The 24,025-nt window shown below is 41.7% G+C and overlaps 1 pseudogene; it reads left to right on the forward strand.

Moving 5' to 3' along the window:
• Positions 1-23,535, forward strand: LOC123356985 (annotated as a pseudogene).
• Positions 23,536-24,025: the final 490 nt, after the last annotated feature.

A 24,025-nucleotide genomic window follows, 5' to 3' on the forward strand; every position in this document is an offset into this window, starting at 1 on the left:
TGTAGTAAGTTCTGTACAATCTTTCCTAGAATCAGAACTTTTATTTTTGAAACTACAGTAGCTGCTGATTCATTTAATTTCATTTAAGTCCTGGAAGTTTCTTTAAAGACAAGAGCTGATAGCAAGATACAGAGTGGTTTGAAAACTTTCTCTTCCAATGAAGTCAAGGGAAGAGATGGTAACAACTGACTGTTGTCGTCTTAAAGGAGATGAAACTCAAAGCAGTCTGAAGACTTAAGATAAAGTTCTGGTATGTATCCACACCACCAACTCTTTAGGGATTTGTTTTTTAATTTGATCCCGTAGAAAATGTCCTGCCACAATGTCAAGTATAACTTTGAAAATACACGTGACTAAGAGTTGCTATTTTAAATCGTATGAGCTCACATCTTAAAACTGTAATGTTATCTATGTTGGTTATTTAATTGTTCCTAAATATTTCAGAACATTACATAGCATAATATAATATCACTGCAAGTAGGGTTAGAAAAACTTTTGTCCTCAACCTTAAATACAGTGCAAGTGCTAGTCATGTTCTAATTATGCAGCTGTTGTAGTGACTCCACAATTTAGATTGCTTTGAGATTTGCATTTAAAGAAGCAATAAAATCTCCATGGTTCACCCTTTGAGGATTGAATTTAGTTTCCAAATCTGGCACTTGAAATGTCCTGGTTATTTCTGTAGTGAAATGCTCACTTTTTCAGAGAAAACATTTAAAAATGCTGCTTTTTAAAATGTTATCCTCTTTTCCTAATTTCTGTGTGTCCTCTAGCAAAATAATCAGAGTTCCCACCCACAGTAAACTGTCTCTCTATTTCACCCTCACATACACATAGTTTAAGAGAATATCTTATATATAGGTCTCTTGAGTAATTGCTTTAAACCATACAAAGATTAGCTGTCAGAACTCCTGAGATCTGTTACTTTCATATTCTGACACAGATTGCCTGCTTCCTCGATTCACCAGATGTGCTCTGCACGAACCCTGCAAACCTCAGAGCTGAGGCACTGGTTCAGCCCTTGGCAGCCCTGAGGATCGGCAGGTGTTGAACATGAGTGGTATACAATGGCTTGCCCCTCCCCACTACCACCACCACTTGCACTAAATAGAGCTCAATCAGACCTGGGAATTGGGACTGTTACAACAAAGTCCAGAATGACATTTTGTATTCATGGTATATGTCTTTTTAAAAAACCACTTAAAATGTTAAAAAAAAAATTTTTCACAGCTTGAAAATAACTGTAACGTCCTAACTCTCTTTTCAGCCTCAAACAGAACTGAAGTATTTTAGTTTCAAATTCAATTGAAGTGCAAAGTATTTGTAAGGGCACATGCTACAATTACTCCTTCGATCATGCTTCTGCTTAGCCTTACCTGGTATGAGATGATTTCTGTTAGCCTGGCAAACGGAGAACCAGCAATAACTGGTAAGTTTTGTGACATTTAAAGTGATACATTTAAAATGATACAAAGAAAATGAAACTCAAAACAGCCAGATAAAGTTCTGGTATGTAGCCACACTCCCAAGTCTTTAGGGATTAGTTTTGAATTTGATCCCATGCAGGTAGTGAGAGGCTGCAATCACTGCCATCTGCAGTTTTGTCTTGAGAAGAGGGGACTCTCATACATTAATTCCTCAGGCTGTCAATACATAGCCTCACAACATGACCTCTCTAGGATTGGGGTATCTTATGGAGGTGCTTGGGCCAAATCCCAAGTGATAGGCAGGCTCCCAGGCTGGAAAATGTCCTGCCACAATGTTAAGTATAACTTTGAAAATATGCGTGACTAAGAGTTGCTCTTTTAAATCGTATGAGCCCACATCTTAAAAATGTAATGTTATCTATGTTGGTTATTTAATTGTTCCTAAATATTTCAGAACATTACATAGCATAATATAATATCACTGCAAGTAGGGTTAGAAAAACCTTTTTCCTCAACCTTGAATACAGTGCAAGTGCTAGTCATGTTCTAATTATGCAGATGTTGGTAGTGACTCCACAATTTAGATTGCTTTGAGATTTGCATTTAAAGAAGTAATAAAATCTCCATGTTTCAGCTTTTTAGGATTGAATTTAGTTTCCAAATCTGGCACTAGAAATGTCCAGTTTATTTCTGTAGTGAAATGCTCACTTTTTCAGAGAAAACATTTTAAAATGCTGTGGTTGGATAGGATGTGGTTGCATAGGAAAGGCACACTGAAAGTGGCAGGGATCCTATGGGAAAAATAATATGTGATCATACAATTAAAGGTTGTATCACAATGCAGACGCACAATGGGTCTTAATATAGGCAACCTCATTTCTGCCATTTCCTAATTTCCCTTTTGGGTCCCAGGACAGAATAGGGCCCCTGTCCTCTTGCATGGGTTGTGGAGGATTGCAAAGGAGAATAGAAACTGAGAGAACTTGCAGCCAGAGGGAACAGGGGATAGACCGGAGAATCACACCATCACTGGTAAAAGGCAAGTCTACGTGATTGGGGACTCTTTACTGAGAAGAATAGATAGGCCTGTAACCAGAGCTGATCCACAGAACAGAAGGATGTGCTGTCTGGCGGGTGCTAAGATATGGGATGTGGACCTGAGGCTGAAGAGGATCCTAACGGGAGCGGGAAAGAATCCACTAATTGTCCTTCATGTGGGAACAAAATGATATGGCTAGATTCTCGCTGGAATGTATCAAGGGAGACTATGCTAGGCTGGGGAAGACGCTTAAGGAAATTGAGGCTCAGGTGATCTTCAGTGGGATTCTCACTGTTCCTTGAGAAAAGCAACAAAGGTGTGACAAGATGTCTTTAAGATGTGTGGCCACTGGGAAGCATTCATAGACAGAAGACTGTTCTCTCGGGATGGACTTCACCTGAGTAGGGAGGGAAATAGACTTCTAGGATGGAGGCTGGCACAACTGATTAAGAGAGCTTTAAACTAGGAATTGGGGGGAGATGGTTGGGAGATGTCCAGGTAATCTCCATGCTGGATTTTAGCACTGAGAGGGAAGGAAATGAAGTAAGAAAGGATACAGCCGTGGGTAGGAGAATGGACATAAGGAGGAAGAGTAGTGTAGATACCAGTCTAATAGGTGATATTGGTGGTAGAATTTCTGGGCCTCATCAGGTAAGAATGTGAGCGAAGCCAAACAACAAAAATTAAGATGTTTGTACACCAATGCGAGGAGCCTAGGTAACAAAATGGAGGAACTAGAGCTACTGGTGCAGGAAGTGAAACCAGATATTATAGTGTGACGGAGCGATTCTGGCGGGACCCAACTGAGAGTGCCAAATCAGGACCAATTGCTCAAACAGGGCAGTCACAGCCCTAGGCTGGGGTTTTTCCACCTCTAAGGCAAACCAAACCAGCCAGACAAAAAGGACTTTGGTCTCACCCCACTGGCTAACCACAAGTCACACAAGCAATTTCCTTAGACACTCCAGTCTCCCAGCATCACCACCAGTGCACTCGTCCTGGGGATGAATGGTTATGAAAAACCAACACCCCAATAAAAGAAAACGGTTCCCTCGATCCCAAAGGACCAAGCCCCAGACCCAGGTCAATATACACATCAGATCTTACCCACAAATCACGCTGTTGCCAATCCTTTAGAATCTAAAATCTAAAGGTTTATTTACAAAGGGAAAAAGGTAGAGATGAGAGGTAGAATTGGTTAAATGGAATCAATTACATACAGTAATGGCAAAGTTCTTAGTTCAGGCTTGCAGCAGTGATGGAGTAAACTGCAGGTTTCAAATTAAGTCTCTGGAGAACATCCCCCACTGGGATGGGTCGTTCAGTCCCTTGTGTAAAGCTTCAGTTTGTAGCAAAGTCCCTCCAGAGGTCAGAAGCAGGATTGAAGACCAGATGGAGATGAGGCATTAGCCTTATATAGACTTTTCCAGGTGTAAGAATCCCTTTGTCTTCACTGTGGAAAATTACAGCAAAATGGAGCCTGGAGTCACATGGGCCGGTCCCTGCATACTTTGCTGAGTCACAAGGCGTGTCTGCCTTCTCTCCATGGGTCAATTGTGTAGCCGATGGCCCTTAATGGGCCATCAAGCCAGCTAGGCAGGGCTAACACCAGCTTGTCTGGGATCTTTCCCAGAAGCAGAGCATAATACAAAATACAGACAGTACAGAGCCAATACTTTATAACTTCAACTACAAAATGACACACAGACATACAGACAGCATAATCATAACCAGCAACCCAGAACCTGGTCTTAGACACCTTATATGACCCCCTTCACTTAAGATTTGGTGCCACCACAGGACCTTGGTTGCAACCCATGTTCTATATGGTCCCCATTTATATCAATAACGTCACATATAGGTATAACAGAAATATGATGGAATAGTAGTCATGACTGGAGTACAGGTATTGAAGGGTATGTGCTGTTTAGGAAAGACAGAAATAAAGGCAAAGGTGGTGGAGTAGCATTGTATTTCAATCATGAGGTAGACTGTACAGAAATAAGAAAGGGATGGAATGAATAAGACAGAGTCTGTCTGGGCACAAATCACATTGGGGAAGAAAGCTACTAGAGCCTCCCCTGGGATAGTGCTTGGGGTGTGCTATAGACCACCGGAATCTGATTTGGATATGGATAGAGGACCCTCTTTAATGTTTTTAATGAAGTAAATACTAATGGGAATTGTGTGTGATCATGGGAGAGTTTAACTTCCCAGATATAGACTGGAGGACAAGTGCTAGTAATAATAATAGGGATCAGATTTTCCTGGATGTGATAGCTGATGGATTCCTTCACCAAGTAGTTGCTGAACCAACAAGAGGGGATGCCATTTTAGATTTGGTTTTTGGTGAGTAGTGAGGATTTCATAGAAGAAATGGTTGTAGGGGACTACCTTGGTTCGAGCGATCATGAGCTAAGTCAGTTTAAACCAAAATGGAAGGATAAACAAAAATAGATCTGTGACTAGGGTTTTTTATTTCAAAAGGGACTAACTTTAAAAAATTAAGGAAATTAGTTAGGGAAGTGGATTGGACTGAAGACTTTGTGGATCTAAAGGCGGCGGGGGCCTGGAATTACTTCAAGTCAAAGTTGCAGACTGCATCCCAAGAAAGGGGAAAAAATTCATAGGCAGGAATTGTAGACCAAGCTGGATGAGCAAGCATCTCAGAGAGGTGATTAAGAAAAAGCAGAAAGCCTACAAGGAGTGGAAGATGGGAAGAATTAGCAAGGAGAGCTACCTTCTTGAGGTCAGAACATATAGAGATAAAGAGAGAAAGGCCAAAAGCCATGTACAGTTGGACCTTGCAAAGGGAATTAAAACCAATAGTAAAAGGTTCTACAGCCATATAAATAAGAAGAAAACAAAGAAAGAAGAAGTGGGACCGCTAAACACTGAGGCTGGAGTGGAGGTTAAGGATAATCTAGGCATGGCCCAATATCTAAACAAATATTTGCCTCAGTCTTTAATGAGGCTAATGAGGAGGTTAGGGATAATGGTAGGATGACAAACAGGAATGAGGATATGGAGGTAGATATTACTACATCCGAGGTAGAAGCTTAATGGGACTAAATCGGAGGGCCCAAATAATCTTCATCCAAGAATATTAAAGGAACTGGCACATGAAATTGCAAGCCCATTAGTAAAAACTTTTAATGAATTAAGTTTAATGTAAACTCAGGGGTTGTACCGTATGACTGGAGAATTGCTAACATAGTTCCCATTTTTAAGAAAGGAAAAAAAAGTGATCCAGGTAACTACAGGCCTGTTAGTTTGACATCTGTAGTATGTAAGGTCTTGGGAAAAAATTTGAAGGAGAAAAATAGTTAAGGACATTGAGGTAATTAGGACAAAATACAACATGGTTTTACAAAAGGTAAATCGTGCCAAACCAACCTGATCTCCTTCTTTGAGAAGGTAACAGATTTTTTAGACAAAGGAAATGCAGTGGGGATCAATATGAAAATTGAAAGGTGGATCAGGAACTGATTAAAGGGGAGACTACAATGGGTCGTACTGAAAGGTGAACTGTCAGGCCGAAGGGAGGTTACTAGTGGAGTTCCTCAGGGATCAGTTTTGGGACCAATCTTATTTAATCTTTTTATTACTGACCTTGGCACAAAAAGTGGGAATGTGCTAATAAAGTTTGCGGATGACACAAAGCTGGGAGGTATTGCTAACACAGAGAAGGACCGTGATATCATACAGGAAGATCTGAATGACCTTGTAAACTGGAGTAATAGTAATAGGATGAAATTTAATAGTGAAAAGTGCAAGGTCATGCATTTAGGGATTAATAACAAAAATTTTTGTTTAAGATGGTGATGCATCAGTTGGAAGTAACATAGGAGGAGAAGGACCTTGGAGTATTGGTTGATCATAGGATGACTATGAGTCGCCAGTGTGATATGGCTGTGAAAAAAAGCTAATGCAGTCTTGGGATGCATCAGGCGAGGTATTTCCAGTAGAGAGAAGGAGGTGTTAGTACCATTATACAAGGCACTGGGGAGATCTCATCTGGAATACCGTGTGCAGTTCTGGTCTCCCATGTTTAAGAAGGAAGAATTCAAACTGTAACAGGTACAGAGAAGGGCTACTAGGATGTTCCGAGGAATGGAAAACTTCTCTTATGAAAGGAGACTCAAAAAGCTTGGCTTGTTTAGCCTAAACCAAAAGAAGGCTGAGGGGAAATATGATTGCTCTTTATAAATATATCAGAGGAATAAATACCAGGGAGGGAGAGGAATTATTTAAGATCAGTACCAATGTGGACACAAGAACAAATAGGTGTAAACTGGCCATCAGGAAGTTTAGACTTGAAATTAGATGAAGGTTTCTAACCATCAGAGGAGTGAAGTTCTTGAACAGCCTTCCAAGGGGTAGCAGTAGGGGCAAAAGACATATCTGGTTTCAAGACTAAGCTTGATAAGTTTATGGAGGGGATGGTATGATGAGATAGCCTAATTTTGGCAATTAATTGATCTTTGACCATTAGCAGTAAATATGCCCAATGGCCTGTAATGGTATGTTAGATGGGGTGCGATCTAAGTTACTACAGAGAATTCTTTCCTGGGTGTCTGGCTGGTGAGTCTTGCCCACATGCTTAAGGTTTAGCTGATCACCATATTTAGGGTTGAGAAGGAATTTTCCTCCAGGGCAGATTGGCAGAGGTTTCTGTGGGGGTTTCGCTTTCCACTGCAATGTGGGGCATGGGTCACTAGCTGGAGGATTCTCTGCACCTTGAAGTCTTTAAATCATGATTTGAGGACTTCAGTAGCTCAGACGTAGGTTAGGGGTTTGATACAGGAGTGGTGTGGGTGAGATTCTGTGGCCTGCGTTGTGCAGGAGGTCAGAGTAGACGATCAGAATGGTCCCTTCTGACCTTAAAGTCTATGATTCTATGTCCTGCAACTAAAAGGGGGCTGCCTGGAGAGGAATAGGCTCTGCCAGGTTAGAAATTTGCCCAAGACACACCATATGATGAGCAAGTCAACAATGTCCATACCAGATTGATCGCAGCCTGGGTTAACCCATCTCCCACCAGGGCGGACACACCAAGTATACTACTGGTGTAAACCCAACAAAGAGGATCCATGGAAGAGATAACATCACATAGCCATGTGGAATGTAAGGACATTGAGACAAATAGGGAAGTTGAAAGAACTTACATATGAAACGGAACAATACACCTGGCACCTTCTAGGAATTTCTGAGGTCAGATGGAAGAATTTTGGAGAGGTACTAACGGAAGAAGGCCATGTTGCTCTATTACAGTGGAGAGGACAAACATGTCAACAGTGTAGGATTTCCTGTGCATAAAGATATCAAGAATTCAGTATTAGGATGCCACCCGATGTCCAGCAGGCTTATTTCCATCTGTCTAAAGGCAAGTACTGTTTAATATCACAGTGGTACAAGTCTACACCCTACAACAGACTATGATGATGAGCAAATTGAAGATTTTTACAATCAGCTCCAGGAGACCATCGATAAGGTACACAAGAAAGATATCCTGATTGTACAGGGATATTGGAATGCTAAAGTGGGTACTGACACACAGGCAGATTGGTGAGATTATTGTTGCCCTTTCTGTAATGTGGGTAACCAATGAGAGAGGATTGAGACTTTTGGAGTTTGCCAGCTATAACAATCTGGGTCTTGCAAACATATTAGGAGCACATAAAGCAGCCAAATGATCAATGTGGCATGCACCTAATGGTCCACATCACAGCCAGATCGACTACATCATGGTGCAAAACCGATATCATTCTGGGATTAACAGAAGGAAAGCAAGGAGCTTCCCCAGTGCTGGTATTGGAAGTGATCACAACTTTGTGCTGCTAAACTTTTGGCTCTTGCTAAGGAAAATAATCAGGCCAAAGTTCACCAGAACCAAGTTTGACTTAGAAAGACTCAGAGACCAAAACATTCCAGAGTCATTCCAATCAATGATCAGCGGAAAATTTGCCCCACTGCTTGCTCTAGAGGAAGATGTTAGAAACAATGACCAACAATTTCAATGCTGTAATGAATGAGGCAGCAATGGACATCCTTGGGAAACATTGTAAGAAGACAAAACCATGGGTCACAAATGAAATACTACAAATGTGTGACATTAGAAGAGAATTTAAGAGAGACAAGAGCAGCACTGCGGGAGTTGATAAATACATTGAGGGACTTGATTGGCAGAAAGATCAAGAAAGGAATGAAGGTGGCGAAGGAGATATGGATTGTAAAACAATGCTCTAAAATTGAAGAGTGTATCTATAATAAAAATAGCAAATGAGCCTTCCAGATTGTAAAAGATCTGACGAAGGAAAGATGGACCAAAATTAACGCAATTCAAGACAAAGAAGGAAAACAGTCTTACAGAAGAAAGGGACATTATCAATAAGGTCGACAAATTACTGCTCTGATTTATTCAACCACCAGAGAAATGGAGATCCTAGTGTCTTAGACAGCCCAGATTCAACAAAGGAGGATGACTTTCCAATACTATGTGAAGAAGCGGAGACAGCTGTGAAAATCACTCAAGAACAGAAAGGCTACAGGTATTAACAACATCCCAGCCGAACTGATGAAATTCGGAGGAGAAATAGTAATAGATGTACTCACCAAGATCTGGAACAAGATATGGCAGACCAGTGAGTGGCCCTCCACATGCACACAGTCACTAATCATCACTCTGCCAGAGAAAGGCAACCTGCAATTGTGTCAGAATTACCGAACTATAAGCTTAATTAGCCATCCCAGCAAAGTGAAGTTCAAAGTTATATTGAACAGATTGAAGCCACAAGCAGAGAGTATCATCGCTGAAGAACAGGCTGGCTTTTGTGCTGGAAGAAGTACCAAAGAACATATTTTCATCCTTCATGTCCTGTGTGAGAAGTACTTACAACACCAGCAGGACATCTACCACATCTTTGTTGACTTCAAGAAGGCGTTTGACAGAGTATGGCACAAAGCTCTCTGGGCAACCATGAAGTACAATATTGGTTGTAAGCTTATTCTTGCCATTAAACAACTGTAGGCCAAGGCCAGCAGTTGCAGTTCTTGTCAATGGCATAATAGGAGACCGATTTCACACCGCAGTTGGAATCTGGCAAGGCTGCCTTCTTTTGCCCACACTGTTCAACATCTACTTGGAGCGCATAATGACTGATGCCCTAGAAGATCACATATGCACAGTCAGAATTGGGGGTGATCAATCTCAAATCTTTGGTTTGCTGGTGACATTGATGGCCTGGCAGGCAGCAAAGATGAACTTGCCAACTTGTGAAACGATTGGATGAAACCTCTGCAAAATATGGCATGGAAATCAGTGCAGAGAAAACCAAACTGATGACAAACAAATGTGATGGGATCAGCTCACATATCACTGTCAGTGGACAAGAGCTGGAGACAGTGACACAGTTCAAGTATTTGGGGGCAATCATCACTGATGAAGGACCCAAGGCAAAAATTCTGGCAAGAACTGCGCAAACAACAGCAGCAGTGGCAAAGCTAAAGCCAGTTTGGAGGAATAAGAACATCTTCCTGGAATCCAAAACTGAAACTGCTGCATGCATTGGTCATCTCCATTTTTCTGTATGCGTGTGAGACATGGACCCTTACGTCAGAACTTGACTGGAAAATACAGGTAGTAGAGATGAGATACTTCTGTAAAATCTGGGCTTCTCCTACTTCAACCATGTCGCTAATGAAGAGGTCTGCAACATCATCATCCAGTGTGCTGGGTGGGTCTTACAAAGCCCTCCTGATGACTGTGAAAAAGCATAAACTGAAGTGGTTTGGCCATGTAACAAGATCATCTGGCCTATCCAAGATCATCCTCCAAGGGACAGTACAGGAGAAGAGAAGAAGAGGTAGACAGAAGAAGAGATGGATTGACAACATAAAAGAATGGACAGGAATGGACTTCGCAGAGACTCAAGCACTGACACACAATCATCGGGGTGGAGACAATTGGTTGATTGCACATCAATGATGGTGCCCCAACAACCAATGTGGTTATGGGAGTGACGATGATGATGATGAAATTTTGGACTGCTTTTCCTTGTATCATTAATAATGGTCTTTTAGTGTAGGTTTTTGTCTGTCATTAATATTGGTGGGGCTTATAACATTGCCTATTATTAAAATTGCTCCCGGCACATCCAGTTCCAAGTTCCTCTACCAACAGCTCCAAGAGCTAGTCTTCTTGCTCAGGAATCCCAGTCACCCCTCAACCCTAACTTCCAGTCCCAATTTTCCTCTCCCCACCATGAGCCTTTAATCTGAATCTGCTGCCCCCTTACAAGATCCTTGTCCAAATCTATTCTGCCCTGCCACCTCCCACTCACAGGTTTGTCTCTCATACAGGGGCATAGCCCTGGGTGGGCCTGAGTGGCTGCGGCCCACACACTTAGCATCCAGGCCCTCCCAAATTGGGGCTGTAGCCCTCCGAATTTACAGGCTGGGACTCCCAACTCTGGCTCAGTGTCTTTCAGCCTGGCCACGTCTCCATCCTGCCGGCACTGTGCTCTGCTGCCCTGGTCTCTGGCCCCAGCACTAGCCCCACAGGGGTTGCGCCTCATGGGGGCAGGTCTAGGTGGGGCCATCATTGAGCACTGGGGCCAGAGACCAGGGCAGCAGCGCATGGCACAGGCAGGAGAGGCACAAGGCTGGGCTGACAGACACTGACACGGCTTTGGGAGAGGTGGCCAGAGCTCAAGCCCCAGTGGTACCTCCATCTACCCCATCGGTGCTCCCACAACCTGTCTGCCCCAGGTGCCTGCTGAGCGGTAAGTGGGGGTGGGGGGAAGTTGGCCCCATCCTTCCTTCCTCCCTCACGCCATTCCCCAGGGCACCTGCGCCCCCCCGAGCCGTCCAGACACACCCCACACCAGGGCCTTCATCCCTCCTGTCCCCCTCCCCTCATCCCCCGTCATTGCCTGCCCACCCAGCTTTCCTGTCCTAGCTACACCACTGCTCTCATCCCATCTGAATTTGAATCAGGCAGCTTCCTCCTCCAGGCTGCTTGGGCCCAGCAGATGGGGCATTGAGAGCACAGGAGAGACAAGCTCTCTGCTCTCAGTTTTAGTGCCCAGACCTTGCACAGCTTGCAGTAGTCTAGAGCTGCAATTGCACAGGGCTGGAGCTTGCTCAGTGTGGAAAGAATCTTGGGGGACTTTAGCTGCTAAAATCTAAGAACTCTCAACTGAACCTGTGCAAACTGCAGTTTTTGAAAAGGCTTATAAATTGGCCAAATTTGGGTGGATTTTCATGAGGACAGCAAAAGGAATATCTGACACAAAGGCCATCCCGCCTGCCAAATGTCAGGTCCCTGCTCCAAAGCATCGGCTCTCTATAGTATTTCAAATAAAAGGTCTCAATATTTTTTTAAGCAGGTCAAACAATGAATTCTTTGCTAGCTTTGTTCTCAGAAATGGCACAACACTTCAGCTTAGGCAAACATTGGACATGAACAATTTTAACACAAACAGTTAAAGTCTGGTAAAATTAGAAGCTACTGAAAACAGGGTCTTCGAATAAGAAGTGTTGGGCAACCTCAAGAATGGGCTGTGCCATCAGCCCCACCTATAATATATTAATTATCATTCATCTTACTGTATTTACAGCTTCTATTATGGCACCCAGTGAGCTGCACATTGTTAAGCATGACTTTGGAGTTATTCTCTCCTGGAACAGTAAACATTACGGAAGAAACTAAGACATATTATGTGAAGTATGTTTTGATTTATAAGTTCGATACAGCTAAGGAAATAACAGTAAGTCACAACACACTTTACACATAGTTTTGGTAAAATAAGATAATGCCTTATTTCATGTCTGGTAATTTGCAGAGCTTTCCTTTAATAATAATAATATTAATTGGCTATTGCATGGAACTCTTCATTATAATGCAGTTCTATGTTTTCTTCTTCCAGGAAAGACTTCAAGAAAAGGAAAAGATGATAAGACTTGGGTTACACTCTGGTTTCCATGCTAAAGTTAAAACACAGCTTCTTTCAAAAGAATCAGACGACATTATAAAGGAGAGTAACTGGACCGAATTTACTTACAAGGCACCGCCAGGTCAGCTAGTTTTCTGCATAGTGTTAGGATATTAAAAGTGTCTGATAAAAAAGGTAGAGATGCACCAGTGCTGAAATCCTTACTAATAGCTCTTTCTTGTGCTGGCTATTTTTTGGTATGCATTTCGGTTAAAACACTAAGGGAGGATAATGATAGAGGTCTAAAAAATCATGACTGGTGTAAATAAGGAAGTGTTATTCACTCCTTCACATATCACAAGAACCAGCAGTCACCCAATTCAATGAATAGGCAGCAGGTTTAAAATAAACAAAGGAAGCACTTCTTCACACGACGCACAGTCAGCCTGTGGAATTCGTTGCCAGGGATGTTGTGAAGGCCAAAAATATAACTGGGTCAATAAAAAAAATTTAGATAAGTTCATAGAGGATAGGTCCATCAATGGCTAATAGCCAAGATAGTCAGGGACACAACCCCATGCTATAGGCATAATGGGAGAGATGGGTGGAAGCATGCTACAATTACAAAATTACCACCTCTATTCTATTGACTCAGACACAGAAACACCCCACAATCCTCTTGGATTTCCCTAGCAACTGAATGGATTATGGAAATCCCATAGCACATGGTTCCTGGGAAATCCCAGGAGGGCTCCGTAAACTACTAGAATAGGAATTATTGAGTGTTTCTGCAAAGGTCTCAAAAGGGACCTCAGGCAATAGGAATAGAAATGTTCCCAATGCCCTATAACGCAAAGGCAGACACATCCTTTAACTCAATTCTAGAAACTTGGATTCCTCTCTCCCTCTCTGTCTTTCTCCTGGATTTGTACTGGCACCAATCACTTCAAGAATCAATGTAAAACAAGCAACATGCTAATATTCTTCTCTTTTCTTTCTTTGTTTTTTGGTTGCAGTATATATCCAAAATTTCTCATGCGTCATATATAACATTTCCAATTTAAATTGTACCTGGGACATTAAAACAGAAGCTCCTGAGGATGCTCAGTATTTTCTTTCCTACAGGTAAGGATCCTGTTTAAAACAAGAACAAAATATTATTAAAAAATCATCTGAGTTTTACATTACTTCTATTTTCTTCCTACAGGCACAGTAGAGAAGAGTTTCAATGCCAACTATATTTAACAAATGCAAAGAACAAAAACATTGGATGTCACATGAAAGAAGTATATTTTAATCACGCTAATAAAATCAGATTTAATATAACTGTAAAGGAACTAAGCAACAGTTCAGAAAACCATTCTTATTACAAAAAATGTATACCGCAAAGACTAGGTAGGTGTTTTCATTATTGCCTAGCATTGTGAAATGTTCAATTGCTCGTGATTTCCTGAGGAGAGAGGGTGGGGGTGGGGGGAGCATGACTCACTACATTCAAAGGGGTATATTCTGCTTTTAGAATGCATTTACATTTGTGGACATTTGACATAAAGATCAAAAATCAAAGAATCTCTTATATAAATCACTTTTTCATTAAGGCTGTTCGAAATATGGTAATGATTGTTTTGTGAAAAAAAATGCAGATGTTTCAAAATCATTTCTGTCCTACACAATTTGAAAAGTAAAGATTTTTAGTTTAGAACATTTTATGAACATTTTCATAGAACATTTTTGTTTTTGAAGTTTTCATTTCTCCTAATTTCTTCCCCTATCCCCGCGTTCCCCCCATTTTAATCCTCTTTATTTCTTTTCTCCCTTTTTTGCCACCACAAAAGGGGAAATAAAAACAAAAACTAAAAACCAAATCCACAAAATTTTCATGTTGGGGTTTAAATAAAAAAGGAAGATTTTAAACTATACTTATTGGCAATACTCATTTTTTAAAAATTAATTTTCATTGAAACCTTTTGATGCAAAATGTTTCAGTTGAAGAGTTTCAGTGAGTGCTATTTGTAACTCTGTTGATAATTATGGCTGATCCAATACGTTTTTTATTAATTTACTTCAATGAATTAAACCTGGGGAAGAGGAGGGAAAGTTTCCCATAAAAGGTCTGAGTAGTTTCCTGGTTGGTTCTAGTTCACATCTCAGTTACAATAAATACATAGCCACTTTTTACATTATGAACCTAACGGGTTGTATTCAAACCTCAGTTACACTGCCATAAATCTGGAATAACTCTAGATGATCTGATGGTCCCTCTAGAGGCCTTAAACTCTATGAATTTATGAACTCAATTTGATAACCGAGCAACAGAATTATTGGTACAGGCACTCCAGATTTACACCACTGTAACTTATTTCAGAAGATGGCCCACCATGTTTACTCTCATCTACACTCTGACCCAGATTCTGAATTCATTTACACTGATTTACATCACTGGGATTTACTGGCATCACCTCAGATTTACGCTGTAACTGAGATCATTACATGGACCTTTGAACTTATTTCTGGTGTGAATTGTTTGTTCAGACCCTAGGAAAACTTGTGCAGCAATACATTTTAGTTTAGCTTTAAGCTACACTAGACTATTGTGATTACCTAACCAAAGGTGAACAGCATACTTTACTTTGACTGAAACTGCCAAACAGAAGCTGCAGTCTGCCAGTATACTGCATTCCATTCACATGCCTGCTTGCTGAAAGAACATGAAATATTCTGTTTTGTTTATTGTCAGAGAAACTGAACCCTCCAATCAATGTGTCTATATCACTTGAAAACAGAAGGATTAAAATTAACTGGAAACCACCACCTACTATTGGTTCAGCAAAAAAAATTGCTTTACATACCAAGTGAAAATTACAGATCTAGAGGTAATATACGGTAATCTTTCTTAACCAATATAACCTCAGCTCTATACCAACTAATTCCCTGCTCAGGTTAAACAGAATCAGGTCTTGGTTGAACTTCTGAGAAATCCCAAGCCCTGCAGCAAATGACCTAGCATTTACCATTCTTTCTTCTCAGTGGAGCTGGTCAAAAAGTGAAAACCTATTTTCATGAAGATGTAGAAAGTTTTCTTCATTTTGAAAGGAACCAGGTTTTCATTTGTTTTGTTTTCTTTTTTACTGAAAGCACTATAAAATGATTACTGATATTTTTCAGTTACTAAACAGCAGATTTTTTGGTAAAAGAAAAATCTTGATAACCATCTCAATATTTTCAATTTTAAAAATATAGGCATTCATTATTTTGTGAAAAATGAAAAAAAAAATCAACAACACTGACAAATTTCCATGAGAAATGTTGATTGAAACGACCAGTTTGAATCTTTGTGCAATTCTACTTCTGAGTCATTGCTGATCAAAACTTCCTTAGCAAAGACTGGGGTGTTAGAGAGGCTGTCTTTGAGATGAGGTATTAAAATGAAGACTCACTTGTCATTTAAGAGCTTGTGATATGTTTTGCAAGAGGATGGGTATGTCCTGGTCAAATTAAAGATTTGCTATTTTACTATACTCCTTTCCTAAATTTCTTCTACAGTTTCAGTATCTCTGAAACTGGTGAATAGAAGTAACTGATCTCCATAGGCCTTGGCATAGGCATTTTGAGTGCTTGAGTGTATGGGGGTGTTATATGCATGCAAATATTGTCATCATTGCAATATTTAGTTGAAATTGTGAAAAAGTACATATTCTAAGCTCTAGGCCTTATGCATATGTTCCCTTAAAAATGCCTGCTAAATGTGTTTTTTGTAGTTCTTGCTACAGTTTTAAATTCATATACATATAGATAAGCAGGGGCGGCTCTAGGCACCAGCAAAGCAAGCAGCTGCTTGGGGCAGCCCATTTTCAGAGGCTGCAGCCAGCAGGGATCCAGCCTGGAAGCTGAGAACCAACAGGGGGCCCTGGGAGCTGTAGTTCCTTGGTTAGCTCCCTGCCTATAGAGCCAGCCATGGAGCAGGGAAAGAACTACATTTCCCAGCATTCCCTTGGCTGCTATGAACAGGATGAACAGTATGGTAGCTGAAACCTCATGCTGCAGCTTGCTGTGAATGGAGAGCTCACTGCTAGAGCGGGGTGGCACTATGAGTGGGGAACAAGTGTGCCCATGGAGTAGGTGGCTTTGGCCCAGATATCCCCTTCAGAAGACATCCCCAGACTGGATTAGGGATACTAGTGTGACCTCACCTTGCAGCCGCCAAAGAAGAAATTGGGTAGACTAAATGGACAGTGCCCCTCTCTCTCTGAAGCCTAGCAAGGGAGGTATGTGGATCCCACTAGCATTTAAAATGAAAAGTAAGGGAGGGGAGGCTCTACTGGACCTGGGCAGCTTTAGATACAGTACCAGGCATGTAGGAGGATTTCCACTTCTGAGCCATGGAAGCAGAAAATTGACTTTTCCTTTCCAGATTTAGCTAATATTCAGAAAGGGAATCTAGCACCTGCCTTCCAGATTTGAACACCCTCAAAATTCAGGAGTGCTCAAGCTCAATTTGGGCAGCTGTTACTTCATTCCCCCAAATCAAATATACTGATCCCACTGTAACTTGCTGTAGAAAAAGTAGGATAAAATTGAGCAAGAAATGCGTTCCAGTGGTTTTTAGGACTGGAATTGCTATTTTCAACAGCCATTGCCTTTTTTTTTTTTTTTAGTTTTATTTGTTTAAAAGGAAGCCAGTGATATTGCATTGGCAAATTCCCCATAGAAAAAGAGTGGAACAAAAGAATAATAAAGGCACCTCAACTTTTCCTCATTTATTGAGGACAGTCTTATAATATGCATCTAGATATCTTCCAATCACACAAGCTGAAAATTGTTCCACTTTACTGCAGTTATGTAACCATATGGGAACGAATCCTGTCTGTGTTTTGTGCACATCCAAAATTCCTGCCGAATGACCCACTCTGGGAGCAAGTTACCAGTGACTCAGGGCTGGGGCAGAAGGAGGGTGCAGGTGGCGGCGGGGAGAGCCTGGGGCTGGGGCAGCAGGGGGTTCGGGTGGAGGGGGCAGAGCCCAGGGCTGGAGCGGCAGGGGGTGTGTGGGTGGGGGGGCACTGGTGGGAGGGGAGGGGGGAGCCCAGAGCTGGGGCAGTATGGGGTGTGTTGGGGAGAGCCCAGGGCTGGGATGGCAGGGGGTGTGGGTTGGGGGAGGCCTAGGGCTGGGGCAGCAGAGGGGTGTGGGGGGAGCACGGGGCTGGGGTGGGGGCAGCCAAAATTTTTTTTGCTTGGGGCGGCAAAAGACCTCGAGCCGGCCCTGTAGATAAGCTTTGAAACAAAAGACACTGGAAGCTAAAAACAGAGAAAGGCCTCCACAATTCATGCTTTGCAAAGCTAAGTGTAGACAGGAACTCCAGGTGCACAGGAAGCAAGTTGTGGGAATTCTGAATTTTGTCTGTGCTCAGAATAGAGAGAGTGCCCTTCACTGAGCTACTGGTGAGCTGGGTCCAATCTAAGCTAAAACCTAGGACTACAATAACATTGGAAAACTCTGGACAATGGACTGGAGTATTTTTGAACCCCAAGAAGGAAACATCCCTACTCAGAAAAGCACTTAAAGATGTGTTTAGGTGCTTTCTTGAACCAGGGCCTTAAAGCACAATGTTGCATTTTAACAGGAAATTAGTTGAACATAAAAATTTCAACATGAATTTAATTAAGACTTGCCAACTTTCCATCAGATATTTTCTTCCCCTCAAAATAAAAATGTATTGGAAAAATAAACTAAATATGTAGTTCACTCTCAAAATATAGATTTAGGCTCCAGTCCTGCAAAGATTTACCAGTGCACTTAATGTTACACACATTGAAACTCAATGGCAGTATTCACCTGCATAAAATACATATGTAGGTCTTTGCAGGACTGAGATCATAACCGGTGTATTTCAAATGCCATAATATATATGTGATAGCAAAAATCCTACAATAAAACATCCAGTCTTGGTTTTTTATGAGTGCTGTGAAGATCTGAAAAAAACTGCCCTGTATAGCTCAAGCATCTAAATTAGTTTTACTAATGAATACAGTGTAATATTAAAATGTTGTAATATTTACTTCAGAGAGGGACCTCACCTGCCTTAGTTTTTTTTAAACATCTGACACTATAAAATGTAAATGTAAGCAGCTGAGCTGAAAAGTTATGTTCAATTTATATGGACAGCTAAATTGTAGGGCTGTCAATTAATGTCAGTTAACTCAAAAAAATTAATCACGATTATTAATCGCACTTATAACAATAGAATACCAATTGAAATTTATTAAATATTTTGGATGTTTTTCTACATTTTCAATATTGATTTCAATTACAACACAGAATACAAAGTGCACGGTGCTCACTTTATATTGTTATTTTTTATTACAAATATATGCACTGTAAAAATGATAAAAAAAAGAAATAGTATTTTTCAATTCATCCCATACAAGTACTGAAATGCAATCCCTTTATCGTGAAAGTGTAACTTACAAATGCAGATTTTTTTGGTTATATTACTGCACTCAAAAACAAAACAGCGTAAAACTTTAGAGCCTACAAGTCCACTCAGTTCTACTTCTTATTCTGCCAATCGCTAAGACAAACAAGTTTGTTTACATTGACAGGAGATACTGCTGCCTGCTTCTTATTTACAATGTCACCTGAAAATGAGAACAGGTGTTCGCATGGCACTTTTGTAGGCGGTGTTGAAAGATATTTATATGCCAGATAAGCTAAACATTCGTATGCCCCTTCATGCTTCAGCCACCATTCCAGAGGACACGCTTCCATGCTTATGATGCTTGTTAAAAAAATAATGCGTCAATTAAATTTATAACTGTACCCCTTGGGGGGAGAATTGTATGTCTCCTGCTCTGTTTTACCTGCATTCTGCATATATTTCATGTTATAGCAGTCTCAGATGATGACCCAGCACATGTTTGTTTTAAGGACACTTTCACAGTAGATTTGACAAAACACAAAGAAGGTACCAATGTGAGATTTCTAAAAATAACTACAGCACCCAACCCAAGGTTTAAGAATCTCAAGTGCCATCCAAAATCTGAGAGGAACAAGGTGTGGAGCATGCTTTTAGAAATCTTAAAAGAGCAACACTCAGATGCAGAAACTACAGAACCCAAATGACAAAAAAAGTAAATCAACCTTGTGCTGGTGGCATCTGACTCAGATAATGAAAATGAACATGCATCAGTCCACACTGCTTTGGATCGTTATCAAGCAGAACCCATCATCAGCATGGAAGCATGTCCTCTGGAACGGTGGTTGAAGCATGAAGGGACATGAGCAGTGATGAGCTGCCAAAATCTTAACAACCGGTTCCCTATAAAAAGTTCTGATTTAAGGGGGGGAGCGGGGGAGGGGCCGGGGCAGGCAGAGACATACTCATGGGGCCGGGGGCCCCTGCAGGGCCTGGGGCAAATTGCCCCACTTGCCCCCCCCCGGTAGCCCTAGAGCTTGCAGCCCCCTCCCTCCTTACCTTGTCGGCAGCTCAAAGCAGCAGGACGACTCCGGAGCTCAGCTGAGCTGCCCAGCTGATGCCGGTGGCTGGCCATGCTGCAGCTGGAGGGAAGCCGGGGAAGGGCTGGGGGAGCCTCAGCCTCCCCAGCTGGGAATCCTGTGAGCAACAGGATGGTCCGGCCCGCGGACCGGAGTTCTTTGCCCACCTCCTGGCCCTTTAACAACCGGTTCTCCACGGAGGTCTAATTTTAGCAACCGGTTCTTGGGAACCTGTGGGAACTGGCTCCAGCTCACCACTGGACATGAGAATCTTTAGCTCATCTGGCACATAAATATCTTGCAATGCCAGCTACAACAGTGCCACGCGAACGCCTGTCTCACTTTCAGGTGACAAGAAGCAGGCAGCAGTATCTCCTGCAAATTGTAACCAATCTTGTTTGTCTGAGTGATTGGCTGACCAAGAAGTAGGACTGACTGGACTTGTAGGATCTAAAATTTTACACTGTTTTGTTTTTGAATGCAGTTTTTTGTACATAATTCTACATTTGTAAGTTCAAATTTCATGATAAAGAGATTGCACTACAGTACTTGTATGAGGTGAATTGAATTTTTTTGTTTTTTACAGTGCAAATATTTGTAATAAAAATAAACATAAAGTGAGCACTGTTACACTTTGTATTCTATGTTGTAATTGAAATCAATAGATTTGAAAATGTAGAAAACATCCACAAATATTTAAATAAATAGTGTTCTATTATTGTTTAACAGTGCAATTAATCGTGATTCATTTTTTTAATCGCTTGACAGCCCTATTAAATTGTTATAGGCCCATTCTTTGAAAATCACAATATAAAGTGGAAGTGTGCTAGTTGGATATTGTTGCCTTTATAACCCACATGAACTATTAGAACTGTACTTTTTCCTCTTCAAAAAAAACCACGTGCATTGCTCAGCATTTTCAAATTCGGTGCAAAAAGTTAGGTTTTAGCCAAGTCTGTATTTAGATACTTACACACAAGTACACTGAGTGTGTGAGGTGCTGAGCACCTGTAGCCTTTGCTGAAGTCAACATGTGACTAGCTCTGTGCATAAGGAGGGCTCACATGAAAACACATTTTCAGGAACGAATCTAAGTATTATACAACAAAGAATAAAGCCTGGAGGTGGGGGCAGAGAAGGATGAAGGTTATATCAGTGAAAGGTTGTTAAACAGGCTAAGTTTGGTATTTTAGAGGAAGATTTGTCAAAGCCCAAAGGACAGTTAGGTGCTTAACTTCCATTTGAAGTCAGTGGGAGTTGGTCATCTAACTGCCATGCATGCCTTTGAACACCCCCACCCCCGGAGATGTTTTAGCATATTAGCCTTTGTGGCATTTCTGGAGCGAAGGCTGAGATGGAGGACAGGAAGGATTTGCAGGAGGAGAGTAAAGTCACATGGTGCATAGGGTCACAACTATGCTGTGCACCATGCTGAGAAGACAGCATGCTAAATCTTTTTAAAGGTTGTAGTGTAGCTAGCACCTCACATGCTTCCCCAACACCACTGGAGTCATTCTGCCTTTCAAAATGATAATGATTCCAGACCTCATTGCTTATGTTATCACAACCTCCCTGCACAGCTCTCTGCCTCTTAGTTTATTCCTTCCACTATTGCTTCTCCTTGTCAGTAACAGTCCCCTCCCCTCCTTTTTTTTCTGCCTCTTGTAAAGCATGTATTGTTGCACATGTATGATAGTTGGCCTGAATTTTCATAAATAACTAATTATTTTAGGTACCTCAATTTTTCAGTGTCCAACTTGAGAGATCTTAATGGGCCCTGACTTTCACAAATGCTGAACAGCCACTCTGAGGTCTCTTTTAAGGTTAGTTACCCCAAAATTGTGGCACCCAGAATTGCTAGTTATTTTTGAAAATGTAGGCTATTTCTTTAGGGAAACAAATACAAATCTGTGACAAAACCAAGCCAAAACAAACAGAACCCTAAACAAACAAAACCAAACACTAATAAAAACAAATGAGCTTGGCCTTAATATGTTTTTCAGGGCCATGCTAATAGAAAATTAAAAAGGAGTCATTACTCTTTGTATATCAAAATTCTCCTATTCTGTAGCTTCTCATCTTATCAGCTCCCAGGCTTTGCTCTTTTGTTTTGGAATCTGGCTTTTCATATACCCCAGCTAGTAATCAGACTGTGATTTACTATAAACACTGTAACTAAAATATATCTATATTAGGTTTGAAAGAGAGACAATGATATTTGAGGTCTCTAGTATTATATGTTTCTGAGTTGTATTGCTAAATCACTGAAACAAAAACTCTGCTAGCCCATAGATGTTTCCGAAGAGGAATATGTGCATCCAATTCATGATCCAGCAAAACAATATGTTATTCAAGTCAGAGCAAAGAAAACAACATGTATAAGTAACAAGTTTTGGAGTGAATGGAGTGAACCAGTTTTTATTAATGATGGTAAGTTACTAGACTTCTATGACTTTTAATATATAAAGGGAAGAAACTTTAGCTGCCAAAAGGGAATGCCACTATAGGAATAGTGGGCCACATCTTGGGGCCTGCCAGACTTCATGCAGTGCAGGTTGGGAGAAGGGGTGCAAAGATGGAGTGAAGTGCCCTAGTCATGGACCAGGACCATGTTGTGCTAGGCACAAACACAGGACAGAAACACAGTCCTTGCCCTCAAAGATCCCACTCCCCTGATCCTGGGGCCATTGTGTGCAGGGCTCTTCCTTTGGCTGGCTGCTAATTGTTCCAAGAGGGAAAACTTCGACTGGGGGTTAGCACAGTGTAGGACCATCCCAGACCTGACTCCTTTCTCCAGCCACTTCCCTTACTCTAAAGCACAGAGCTAGCTTAGTGGCCTCTTCATTGGCTCTGCATTACTGGAGAACATCCCCTGAACTGGAGTGATCCTTCTGAGAGCAGAAACACTGGCCCTATGAACAAAAATCCATCAATGGCACAAAGGCCAAAGCAGCTGTATTGCCCTCAAAGGAGTTGGCCTAATATATTCAGCCCTGTTAATAGATCATGGGGACAATTTTTCATTCTGGCCAGAGCTAAGAATGGGAGGGAGTAGGAAGTTAGGTTTATACCATCTTTTCATCTCTCCACATTTATACTTCCTTGCCCCATGGCCCCAAGGGGACATTGCAACAGCCAAACAGAAATGGAGCACACGGATACTTGGCTACACCCACTATACCAGGGTTATGCCACCTCTTTTGCTATCCAGGGAAACCTGTATGCTGGGGTATTCCTGATGAGAGAATCTGCTGCCTTTCTGCAATCTTGATGGTGTCAGACTGGTGTAAAGGAGCCACAGAGCAACAGAGCACCTAGCCCTATATACATATATATGGAAATATGTGTGTGTGTGTGTGTGTGTACCTGCGCACGAAATCCTACACATATCTAATCATTCTTTCAGTGTGTCCTTTAGGGGACCCTCCTCATCTGCCATCCAGTTTTCTGTGGCACTTCTACAGGGCTCTGGCCTTGGTCCCCTTTTCTTCCCCATCTTTCCACCGTATCTCGCCCAATCTCATCCAGAAATACAAATTCAACTACCATCTCTATGCTGGTGACTCACAGATCTACCTGTCTGCTCCAGACCTGACTCCTGTCCAAATGAAGATCTTTGCCTGTCTTTCTGACATCTTCTTGTGAACACCTAGCCAACACCTAAAGCTTACCATGGCTAAAAGAGAGCTTTTAATCTTTCCTCCCACAACCCTTCTTGCTGCCTCCTTCCTTGATCACTATGGACAACACCACCATCCTGCCAGTCGCTCAGCCCTGTAACCCAGGCATCATCTTCAGCATGGACATGAATCAGGGATGACTCAGGGGATGTAAAGTATCAGAGGGGTAGCCGTGTTAGTCTGGTTCTGTAGAAGCAGCAAAGAATCCTGTGGCACCTTATAGACTAACAGAAGTTTTAGAATGAGCTTTCGTGGGTGAATACCCACTTTGTCGGATGCATCTGACGAAGTGGGTATTCACCCACGAAAGCTCGTGCTCCAATACGTCTGTTGGTCTATAAGGTGCTACAGGACTCTTTGCTGTTTTTGACATTGTCACACCAGTGTGTAGTCATCCAGGTCTAGACCAATTGAGTGAGACTCGGGAGCTAGTTGCTACAGTCTCGAGTCAGTGA

This window comes from Mauremys mutica, unplaced genomic scaffold, assembly GCF_020497125.1.
Source record: "Mauremys mutica isolate MM-2020 ecotype Southern unplaced genomic scaffold, ASM2049712v1 000160F_np12_subseq_1:46715_obj, whole genome shotgun sequence".
In the NCBI taxonomy this organism is placed as follows: domain Eukaryota; kingdom Metazoa; phylum Chordata; order Testudines; family Geoemydidae; genus Mauremys; species Mauremys mutica.